We start from the raw sequence: 13,565 nt of genomic DNA on the forward strand, positions 1-13,565 counted from the left end.
TCCTCAGCATACTAGGTAATATTGTTGATTGTTATGGCCAATATACAGTGAAAATAATAATAAAAGAGTTGTTGAACTTTAATGTCACTAATGCTAATAATTAATTTGAATTTAAATATTTAATATACGTGTACAGAAAAAATTATGTATGCGATTAATTTAGATTAATTAATCACGAGTATGTAATTAATTAGATTTATTGTTTTAATCGATTGAGAGACGATTATATATACTTTATTATATATATATATAAAGCCTGTTTTGGCCATGATGGCATGTGTAGCATCTATTTTGTTATTGTTGTATTACTCACTGTAATATGAGGACAAAGAAAATAAACATCCCACACAAAGTCATCTTTGTTGATTTTTACATAATTTATCATAAATTTCTTCAGCATAAAGAGACTTTATATTCCACCCACCCAGAAATGTCACCTGTAATTTACTTCTGTATTTTGCTGCTATTGTGACATTAGATTTTGAGTCTGTAGTTTGTTTTGATGAAAGATTTTTCTGTGTTTTTATCAGTGTTGGTTTGTTCCAGGGACCCAAGCCACATTAGTGGGTGATCTGTCTTCACGGCAGGCATGTTAAGTAGGCTGATGAAAGCTATCTCTCTGCATTCCTGCTTTGACTGCCACTCACAGATATCTGCACCTATAATGAAGTGCTGATTTAGCTGACGAACCACGGATAGAGATCCGAGATGGGATGCAAAGATTAAGTACGTAGACATACTCTCACAGCAAAACACACATTTGTGCCCCTGCATAAGCACGTCATCATTACATTGTTACTTTTGTTCTTAAATGAGACTCGACAGAGAGAGACAGAACAACAGAAAAATATAAGACTTTTAGTTCAGAGAGCTACTTTTGGCTACTGAACTGACTTTACAATTTCACTATTTTATTTTATTTTATAGTTGCTATACAGTTTAAATTAACTCTGTTTGCATTTTATGTTTTTCTGCTTATCACTGTTAAGCTATTAAGAGTTAACCAGGTAATGAGACACAGCTAAAAGTAATGAAGCATTATGAGTCAGGGCAATGGATTATGGGAAATGTAGGTCATAAAGGGAAAGCAAGAGAGTCGGGTTGAGTGCCCTCTAGTGGAGATCAAGGGCACTCCATCTGGTGGATGTTACATAGCTGAGGACCACCATGGCCATCTTTGTAACAGGGAGTACAATTGATGGTGGAAGAACCTCTGAAAACCCCAGACTAGATGGCTGTACGATTGAATCAGATCATCTCCAAAACTACAGCTCTTGTGGGGTGTTCCTGGGCTGCATTGGACAGTATCCATCAAAAGTGGTCCAAGGAAGGAACAGTGGTGAATCAGTGACAAGGTCATTGGCAGCCAATGCTCACTGATGCACGTGGGGAGCAAAGGCTGGCCTGTGTGATATGATCAAACATATGAGGTACTGTAGCTTGAGTTGCTCAAGAAGTTAATGTTGGTTCTGACAGAAAGGTGTTAGAATACACAGTGCATTGCAGTTAATTAAGTAAGGGGCTGCATAGCCACAGACAAGGTCAGGGAGCCCATGATGACCCCTGTCTACCGCCACAAGCGCTAACAGTGGCACATGAGCATCAGAACTGGACCATGGAGCAATGGAAGAAGGTGGCCTGGTGTGATGAATCATGTTTTCATTTGCATCACAAGGATGGCCAGGTGTGTGTGCAACGCTTACCTGGGGAACACATGGCAGCAGGATGGACTATAGGAAGAATGCAAGATGGCTGAGGCAATGTGATGCTTTGGGCAATTTTCTGCAGGGAAACCTTGGGTCCTGCCATCCATGTGCATGTTACTGACATGTGGACATGTACCACCTACCTAAGCATTGTTGCAGACCATGTACATACTTTCATGGAAACAGTCTCCCCTGGAGAGTGTGGCCCTTTTTCAGCAGGATAAAGCACACTGACACAAAGCAAAAATGGGTGTTAAGGTGTTGTATTTGGCCTCCAAATTCCCCAGATATCAATCCAATCAAGCATCTGTGGGATATGCTAAACAAACAAGTTCGATCCATGGAGGCCCAACCTCGCAGTTACAGGACTTAAAGAATAAGCTGCTAACATCTTGGTGACAGATACACATCACACCTTCAGGGGTCTAGTGGAGGTAATTTCTCTACAGGTCAGGGCGGTTTTTGGCAGCAAAAAGGAGTCCAAAACAATATTAGGTTATTATGTTATGCTAGATTGGTGTATAAAACTAACCAAATAAATAATTTTAACACTTAATTATATGACATTTCACAAAATATCATACACTTTTTCTTTTTTATAATCGTGAAATGTTGTAACTGCACACAAAATATAAAGCCTATGTGTTATTTAGTGTGTTTTTAGTTCATTCGAATCTTAAAAACATAATTTTTAACACCACTAAAAGTTGTTCATAGATAAGAAAAAACATCATTAACTTAAAAATATGAAGCTTATTGTACAAAATAATATTTTTATTTTTATTATATATTCACTCAAGTTATCCATGGCACACAGGAAAGATATGCTGCTTAGAAACATTTTCAGGGAGGTAACTCTCATACACCCAATAGTCCACACTGATGCTTGCTTTGTTTCAGTTGGCCCATCAAGTCAAGTCAGTCAAGTCAACTTTATTTATATAGCACTTTACAATGACGATTGTTTCAAAGCAGCTGCACAGTGTTAAACAGGAAAATATTGCAACACAATTTGATTCGGTTGTACAGTCGCTCTGGAGAAAACGGTGATGTAATCGGCTCATTTCAATGTCGGCGGATCAGTAATATAGTTGATACAATTCATTTAGAAATTAATTTTATTTGGACATTTAGTTGAAAACTTAGGTCAACATTTTTGTGTCCCCAAATGAGCAAGCCAAGCTAAATGTGACAGTGGCAAGGAACCAAAACTCAATCAGGGCATGATGGAGAAAAATAAACCTTGGGAGAAACCAGACTCAGTCGGGGTACCAGTTCTCCTCTGGGCTATTAATAAGCAGTGTATGATTATTATTCTGGTGACCTTACAGGTCAGAAATCATATTATATACGAAATTTCGAGATATCATGCAAGAGACAGGTTTATTGAGGATAACGCATTGATACACAAAAATATGAATATTTGAAGGGTCGGACGTGCCGGAGACAGGTTTGTTTAGGATGCTGCGTCAAGTAAACCATTATTGAATAGGAATATTCAAAATATTTCAGTCGTCACGCCAGAGCTGGGTTTAAGTTTTCCCCATGTTCTGTTATTGCCCCATGTTGCATCAAAGCCACATCAGGCCTCTGCAGAAAAGAAGATTCTATATTGTACTCTTGGGCTAAGTTTTCCCTGTACTATGTGCCAGATTTAATCAGTTTAAACTGACTTTATTTCTGATTTAAAATATAAGAAACTGCACATTTCTAGAACTGTTACTTTTAGTGTTTTCCAGGCAGGCAGTATTTCTAACAAGCAAGAACACCTCAGGCCCACATAGAGCTTACCATTCCACTGATTTACTTCCAGAAGGTAACTCTGAGTGTGAGTGCATGTATGTGTTTGTTTATGTTTATTTGTTTTTAAGAGAACAATATCTTGCAAAGTTCTTTTTCCAACAACAGTGGTTTAATAGCTGTAAAAATCAACTAAATCTTTTTTTTAACTTGATTTAAAAAACACCCCATTTCTCTAAATACAAGAGGCATAATTGATGTTCAAACCCATGCAAAACTACTGCCCTCTAGTGTACAAAATACAACTCATTCTATATTTGCATGTATGCATTTCAATACAGAAAATGAACATAAAAACACAACTGGGGGGGACTACAGAATCAAATTCCAAATCACAATTTCAACCAATTATCTTAGGTTTGCTTTATCAATAGATATATTTAGGTAATTATCATATACCTTTAATGCACTGTCAGTTGTTTATAACGTTAGTGTTTTCATAATGCATAAATGTGAATTATTATATCACTGCTAGCACTATTACTTAGACCTACAGTAATGGCCTTAGGTTTTAAGTGTTTATATTACACAATACTCTCAGGATACGTATGTTTGCACTTAGGGAGGTGATATACTCATATGCTCTGAATATTGTTGTTGTCAGGAGATCAAAGCACAACTCCCCAGTGTGAAGTTGTCGACTAATTAATTGTTTCCACTTTTTCAGACTGCTTATTAAAGACTAGCACACGTAATCTCTTTTAAACACAAACACAAACACACACACACACACAAACACATACACACAAGCACCTCACTGGACTTCACCCCCAGATGGTCTTATTTATCCCTGAATGAGATCCCTTTACATGCATCAAATCATTCGTCTATGACTCTCTTCTCCACCTTTTTACCTTCTCTGACATTTAATCCCTTAGATCTGGGTTGTTTTTACAGTGATTTGAGCTTTGAAGTGTCCAGATGGATGGGTGTGAAAGACGTGGGAGTGAGCATGTGCACACTTGGTCCGGGCAATGCACAACTTGTACTTATACTTGGTCCGTTCTTTTGGTAGGCTACTTGAAGTACAGGTGGTTCTCTAGAAGGTATATTATATTCTGAACAGTTCTGTGATGTTTGTTGTTCTAGGTCCTTTCTTGGTAATTATTCAAATGATTTTTTTTATCATGCTAATTGATTCCATTAAGCGCTGCAGGCTGCATGAATACATTACTCTGATTTGCACTTTGAGTGGATAGTCATCTTAGATAGAATTGTATGTGGGTTTGTGACTGTTGTACTGGGGACTGTGTGTCATTATGCAGATGTCCCCATCAATTTCATGTATCATAGATGTTTATCCACAGTTGTGAGTGTTTGAATTTTCTCTTTAATTAGCACTTTAATGAGCAGAGCTTACCCAGGGCATCTGTTCTGGCATTATTAGCTGACTGCAACTTTCTATGTTCCACTAAAAATATTTGAAAGGGGTTTGTTACAGAAGGAAGGATGAACATGACATTTAGTCCAACAGGTCCATCTAGTGGCATAACTTTTAGATCGAGTCTAAATAAATGAAAGATTTCGGGTCTGATTCTTCTGGTGTTTTTGACGTCGGTAAATGCTTGAGGGAGGTGTCAGTAAGTGATCTGGAGGATGTGTGTTTGTACTGTGACTGTTCAACCAAGCAACTACAAGGGTGTCGATGTGAATGAAACTGACTGTCAAGGAAATGACAAATCAAAAGTATATAACAGAGGCATAGCCAAAACAAGAGATACCTCAATTCTGTTTTTCTACAGAAAATTTTGATTTTTACATTTTGATAAATAAACCTTTAAAAAATACCTGCCTAGAGAGGAAAAGAACACTGAGTGTATCTTGTATTGTATCAGTGAAATCCGTATGTACATTGACGATTTGAGGAAAATATAATATAAATTTAATACAAAACCTTGAAATGCAACAGGATATTAATCAACTTCCTGAGTCCCCGCAGACAGGCGCTGAATGCCGCCACCGGTGTGCGTACACTCATTGAATGTGTGAGTACACTCCAATGTGTTCGAATTTTAAAGACCTGGCACTGAGCTTCGCGTCCCGAAACTCATCGCTGCGCCACGTCTTTAAAATATTGAGCACCCCATATTGCCGAAATGATCCTCGTTTCATAACAACCGCGAAGATTCGACAGTGAGATCGTGGTCGAATCCGGCTCCGCAAAACGATGCATCGAGTCTTCGACTATTCGGGGTCACCCCTAGATTGTGAACATTATCATTGTTTACTTTGTAGTTTTTAATAAAGCACAGGAAATGTGGATAAATAAATGAACCCAATAATAAGGGTGAGTTTAGAACATTCTTCACTTTTGCTTTTACAAAATTCTCCACAAAGTATTTTTCACTCTGTGCAAATGCCGTTATGTTTAGGTTTCTAAATTATACATTTTATGTAATTTTAAATATGTTATCAATATTGCAACCCGATCACACATAAATGCATATAAATAGTACGAGTGTGCAATGTCATGAAATGTATACGGCAAAACTCATTGTGGCGTGCATATGATACGTTGTTTTTCGCGTGCATATGATAAGCACTTTATAGCTTATATATGATATGCTCTCTTGGGTAGGTTTAGGGTAGTGGGGTGGGGGGTTCGTATGTATAATACGCCATAAAGTGCGTATCATATGCACGCGAAAAACAGCGTATCATATGCACGCCAAAACTTTATAATAACAATTTACGATATTAATATATGTGACCCTGGACCACAAAACCAGTCATAAGGGACTTTTTTTATTTATTTTTTATTAGATTTATATATCACCTGAAAGCTGAATAAATAAGCTTTCCATTTATGTATGCTTTGTTAGGGTATTGGCTGAGATACAACTATTACAAAATAATCTAAATATATTAGGAAAATCGCCTTTAAAATTGTACAGATTATGTCTTTAGCAACGCATATTACTAATAATAATAAATGTTTATATATATTTATGGTAAGATATGTACAAAATATCTTTACTTATAGCCTAATGATTTTTGGCATAAAAGAAAAATCAATAAATTTGACCCATAGCCTACAATGTATTGTTGTCTTTTGTCACAAATATACCTGTGCAACTTATGACTGTTTTTGGGGTTTAGGGTCCCATATATTTTAACATCTAATTCCTTTAATTTTTGATTTCAGATCGCTTTATTCAGCAGCCAGTCTTCGATGTCACATGACATGTCATGAACCTTCAGAAATTATCCTAAAATGTTGATTTGGTGCTCCAAAACAGTGTTGTATAAATATATACTCCTGAACATAATGTCTGTTCTAGTATATGTTGCGAAAATTTTCCTCATTTTAGTATTATCATGTCCAAAAACAGAGCAAAGCTAGCAATGTGTTCCAGATCTAATAGTTTCTATCTTGTTTATTAACCTTATTTTTAACCAATTAGTATAGTATTACATAAAGTCTGCCTGATCTAGTCATTAGGGTGAAGAGAAGACACATGGAAAATTTTCACAAGGCATGGATTCTCGAGCCCTGACCGCGGAAAACTGGTCAAAATGATTAGCAGTAGCTTAAACCGGCCTTGAAGTGTATGATAAAAAATGATAGTTTCCATGGTAACTGAGAGTGTTTCAAAACCAAGAGTAAGACAGGTGGACCACTCACGTTTATAAATGTGGGCTGTATGTGAAAGGTTATTCTGTAGTAGCTGCCATCCAAGCTTGGTTATGGTTTTATTATTGTACTTTGACCTCAAATGCTTTATATGGATAATCTGAATAGGGCTGTCCCAGATGGCATATCCATTCATTTGTCTTATTAAATGAATGACGTGTCACCCATTCCTCGCATTCAAACACTCCCATGTTTGCGTTCAGTGACTTCACCGTATCCATAGAAACAAGTCATTGGTGTTAGGCAGGGTGTTAGGAGGCCCTCTTATATCACATGTCAGTTTCACACTTTTTGAGTACACACACACACACACACACACACACACACACACACACACACACACACACACACACACACTACAGATAAGGTCAACATGTTGAAGACATGTATTCCCTGAAATTAATTTTCACTACTGATTTAAAATGTTTTTAATCATCATATCATTTCTCCCAATGGCCAGTCAGAATGTGCTTCTTAATCTTATCTGTGTGTCTTAAATGCAGTGCTTCAGAGAGACAAGGTCAGAGAAATACTGAAAGATTTGTTTGAACATAATGGAACATACAGAATGTACTGTTATGATTAACTATTTCAGCCACATGCTGTGAAAAATAAAAGCTTATTTTTATGTATAGTGCAAGAAAGGGAAGAGAAGGTGGCATTGGAGGCTAAAGTGAGAGATTAAAACTGGATTCTCAAGTCAAGTCAACTTTATTTTATAGTGCTTTTACAATGACGATTGTTTCAAAGCAGCTTCACAGTGTTTTAAAATGACAATATTGCAACACAATTTGATTCTGCTGTACAGTTGTTCTGGCGAAAACGGTGATGTTATCAGCTTATTTTAATTTATCATATAGCGACAATGTTGGCAGATCAGTATTATAGTATATACAATTAATTAAGGCCTAATAAATGCATTTAATTTGGATATTAAAGTGAATAAATTAAATAGAAAATTTTTGTGTCCCCAACTGAGCAAGCCAATGTTGTTTGACCCTGTGATGTCAAAATTCCTATTTAACTTCCAGTCTCCAGCATGACATGATCATTCAGAAATCATTCTAATATGCTGATTTGGGCTCAAGTAACATTTCCTGTTATTATCAATATAGTTGTATTTAGTTTTTCAGGGATTTTTGATGAATAGAAAGATTAAAAGAACAGAATTTAAAATAAAACATTTTGTAATGTTATAAATCTTTACCGTAACAGACAAAAAATGTAACATGAAAATAAAAGAACAAATGTATTCCTACATTGTAATAATTTTATATACTGCACACATAAGAAATGTACTTTCTAAATGCACATATTAGACCAGGCCCATCTTATTTTTAGCTTAATGGTCTTTTTATAAAACACATTCGCACAAACTTACACATGGGTTGTTATACTTCCAGTTCATAATGCTGAGCATAAATACCACAGTTATAATATTTTAGCATACATTTTTTATTTAGCGTAAATAAAACTGGACGACCTCAAACAACATAATGGCAGATGCCAGTCTGTGTCATATGTAGTCATTCGAATCTCAAGAGTGTTTCTGTCAATGTCATTTAGTGCAGTCTCCTGGTGCTCCTTTTCATTTTATTCTTCTTTCAGTTCACATTTTCCACAGTCACTATTTTCAGTACAAACTTGACATTGTCCACTAAAAAATTTATATCAGTTTATTTTCTCTTTGCCTGTATACTTGAATAATTAATCTGCACATTGGTGTTGCTGGATGTTCTCCAGTGAGAATCACATAATTCTCATCATCTATAGTGTTAAAGTTGCAAACAGCAGAGGCTCTACGTGCCCCAAAACCATCTGTTTGGCAAAATATGTGTGTATGCAGTCTGCAAGATGCCTGCATGTGAAAGACTGCTGGGATGGTGAATATTTCATGTGGAGGACTGCCCTCTCTGCAAGCGAAATTATTATATGTAATTTCGGGAGTACTAACTTCTAATCAACTTCTAATCAATTCAAAGGTATAAAACCAGCCTCTTACCACTTCCCGTTGTTAGTTCTTTCAGCATCCCTTCTCCTCCTTTTGTACAATTTTGCCTGTGCAATCCGAGCTCAAGTAGAATATCCTCTCTGAGCCCCTCTATAGCAGACAGCAAGCCACTATTATTTGCCACTTACGCTAAGATTATATGAGCACACGAACTCATGAAGCATGTTTGAGCCAAATGGACTACAACTCCCGCAATCAGCATCATGTGTAATGGCATATGTTGTTGCTAGCATGCCAAGCCACCCAGTGGATTGCTAGCTGAACTTAACTATCCCTCTAGGCCTTAACTCATATGCACCACTGTGCGTGAACCACAAGAGGGATGGGGGAATTGGGGTTGCACAGGTGACAGATTTTTAAATGAGCTACAGAGACAGAGAAGGAGACCACATTATATTTTTGTGGCCCAGGGTTTCAAATTGAATATGAGCACCAGAGGGATTTAGAAGACCCAGGGCACTTTACTCATCAACCGGCTTCCCCTCACTCATGCTTCTTGCTGGCCGACCTACCAACTGTAATATAGAATTTGATTAAGTAATTTCAGCCAGGCAGCACCTGTGAATCTTGTATCTTGAGTGATGTTGATTCTCTGTGTGAGTGCATGCATGTGTAGGTGCAGGTATTAAGAGAGTGGAATAATAGCATATAAATGACGAGTGTAAAAAGGTGTGTTTTTTCTGATGCTACATATATCCCAAATCTAATTTTTCAAAGTCTTGTCCACACCAACACACACAAAGTGAGGTAAAGAGAGAACGTGACATGATGAAATACGATACTTAAGTGTTTCAGACACCTTCAAATATTCAGTGGAGCAGTGACAGCCGTAAGTACCTCTGCTGAATACATAAAAGAAACATGAAACAGAGAGAGTGATAGCTAGGGAGAGTCAGGGGTATGATTTGTCCATCGGAGAGGCTTTCTTTATAAAGATATGCTCATTCATCAGCATAAAATTGCAGGACCTTTATTATGCTGTCATTAAAGATGTAGAAGTAAGAGATGTTCTGTAAGGAGAAGCATGCTGGCACCCTCACGCACTCTCCATGGAAAGACGTTGATGTGCCTGATGTTTAATTTCAGACCACTTTGTTCACATCGCTGCTCAAAAGAAAACAGAATTATTTTACTGCAACCTGAAAGGAGTAACTTGGCCTAGTTTTTATCCAACATAACCATTAGCAGACTGGTTATGGATAACATGGCAGAGAATGCTTTGTGATTAATTTGTTGGAAAAAAAGTGCTATCAAACCTAAATTAAAACAATCCTTCCCCACTCCTGCTTCAGTGCTCTAAAAAGTTGTTTAATGTGATTCTTATATCACTCACTCAGTATTCACCATCTGCTGTACCTCCTGATTCTCTCTCACACACACACACACACACACACACACACACACACACACACACAGAGAGACACACATGTTGGTCTATGTGGTTTACCGTGACTCTCCATTGGTGTAATGGTTTTATACTGTACAAACCGTATTTTCTATCCCCTTAACCTGCCCCTACACCCTAAACCTACCCATATCAGGAAACATTCTGCATTTTTACTTTCTCAAAAAAACATAATGTAGTATGTTTTTAAAGCTATATGAAATATGGGGACATTTGAAATGTCCTCATAAACTACATTTATTGTGTAATACCAGTGTAATACCCATGAAGTTATACAAATTTGTGTCCTCATAAACCACATAAAAAGGCTCGCTCTCTCTCTCTCTCTCTCTCTCTCTCTCTCTCTCTCTCTCTCTCTCTCTCTCTCTCTCTCTCTCTCTCTCACACACACACACACACACACACACACACACACACACACACACACACACACACACACACACACACACACACACACTGTCTGTAACCTTCACAATGTGTTCCAGCAACAGGGACAGTGGGGGGTGTGAATCATGTTTGTGTGTGTGAGATGGTGTCTCTATAGCAGGGGCAGAGCTGGGCCCTTTACCTCCCCCCACATACTTAGCCAGTAAATCACTCTAAAGTAAATTATGAAAATCCAAATTCACTTACATGTACATGAATCAAATATACTCTAAAATTTATTTTCAAATTAATTTTCTAAATGGACAAGGATAAGAACTACTCTCCTTACATAGTCAAGCCAATGGAATTTTAAGAAAGAACGAATTGAAGGCTGACGCTGCACGAAACAATCTTCGCAGATTTGACAGATGGGTCCTCCCCCAGAAAGTTACATTAAGTAGATGACACTTACATTAAGTGCAAATAACGGCTCGGGTTATGTATATAACCCTTGTTCCCTGAGAGGGAACAAGCACTGCGTCGAAACGACGATTTGGGGATACATACTCCCTAAGCATGAACACGTCTGAAGTATGAATGAAATTAGTCCAATCCTTATTGGTCCTACGTCATGACGTAGATGTGACGGCATACCCGGAAGCTATAAAGGGGAGCCCGGCGCATTGTAGCGTCAATTATCGCGATGAAGCAAAACGCTCTCAGGCGATACGTGGTGTGGCGATGGCACGGGCCGTCTCCTTGGTGACGCGGAGAGACAGATCAGACGAAAATACGATTTACGGTATTTGGACACTCGTCCCGCCCAGTCGCAGGTCTTACTCGAGGCGACTGGAGCGTGACGTGTCCGAGGGAAAACAGTGTGGCCCGAAGCACCTGTGATGGCGGGATTACCACATCGTTTTCCCTTCGAGAGTGTTGCGCGAGAAACAACCTCGGTTGTTCCCGCGTGAAGGGGACCGCTCTCAGAAGTCCTACCGCAGCTAGGACTTCTTCCCAGCAGACTTCTTAGCGAGAAGGACATTCCTTAGATCGCCCTTCTGCACGGAAGCCTGCTGGTGGGAGCGCCCCCTCTGTTGCCAGGCTCCCGGAGGAGGGGCTCTAGAAGCGACGCTCTCTTTTTGCACCTGGCGGTGCGAGGAGCTGGCTGACGGCTGAGGCTGCCCACTAGTGGCAGCCTTCCCTGCTTTTGGCCGACGAGGGAGGAACTGTCGGAAGGCCGCTGACTGTTTCCTCGCCTCCTGAAACCTGTCGACGACCGAATTAACGGCGTCGCCGAACAGGCCAGAAGGCGAGATCGGGGAGTCTAGGAGAAATGTCTTATCTTTCTCCTTCATCCCCGACAGATTTAGCCATAGGTGTCTCTCCAACGTCGGTATATTTAACATTCTTCTTTCAGACCAGTACAATAGCAGTTATATTAAAAATGTGAATAGCAATGGCAATGCAAAATTTGAATCTCAAAAAAAATGCATTTATACATTATAAAAGTAATCCCTCCAGAGGGTCGCCTTCTAAACCGAATCGATGGGTTTGTGAAAGAAAAATATCCATATTTAAAACTTTATAAAGTAAAATATCTAGCTCCTGGCAGACCGCCTTCTGAATTTGACTTACAAAGAAAGTGTAACTGTTTTTTTCTGAGGAAAACATTTCAGGATTTTATACATACATTATATAACATAATGGACTTCAGTGGCAACCAACAGGTTAAAGATTAAAATCAATGTAGCTTCAAAGAGCTTTGAAGGGATTCAGAGGGCTCTGCGTGATCCCAGCTGAGGAATAGGACCTTATCTAGCGAATCAATCAATAATTTTCAACAAAAAAACACGACGTATGTCGTCATCAGGTCGGAAAGGTCTTGTCCGTACGTATGTTGCAGTACCAACCCAGTGTCAAAACTGATTTTTTTTCACTGGATAAGACCCTATTCCTCGACTGGGATCATGCAGATCCCTTCTTTTTGACTGAAGAAACAACATGAACATAAGTGATGGGGAGATATGATAAGATGGGGGTGAGTAAATTATCGGGAAATTTTCATTTTGAAGTAAACTAATGCTTTAATGGATGGATGGAAGGATGGATGGATGGATGGATGGATGGATGGATGGATGGATGGATGGATGGATGGATGGATGGATGGATGGATGGATGGATGGATGGATGGATGGATGGATGGACGCTTTTGAGCTTCAAATTTTGGGTTGCCATTCACTGCCATTATAACACTTCGAAGAGCCAGGATGGTTTTATCTAACTTTTTTTGTATTCACCTAGAATGGCTTAAGGGTGAGTAAATCATGGAGTAATTTTTTTGGGGGGGTGAACTATCCCTTTAATTTCATGTTTTTTCCCTTTAATGTTATTTACAATTAAATGAAAATGTATTATAGTTTACATTTATATGAAATGCAGTTATATGAACTTGTCAACTAATGTCAAATGTACTGACAAGCATTTATGGTTAACTAATATGCTTTAATGCCATTTCTATTCACAATTGTATGGTATATATTTTAATATTAATAACATAATTACATATTATAATAACATATTAAAGTTATATAACATATTTATTATGATGAAGAAACAATTTAGAACATTTAATATATAAACTTT

The sequence above is a fragment of the Pseudorasbora parva genome, chromosome 16 (assembly GCF_024679245.1).
Source record: "Pseudorasbora parva isolate DD20220531a chromosome 16, ASM2467924v1, whole genome shotgun sequence".
Lineage (NCBI taxonomy): Eukaryota > Metazoa > Chordata > Actinopteri > Cypriniformes > Gobionidae > Pseudorasbora > Pseudorasbora parva.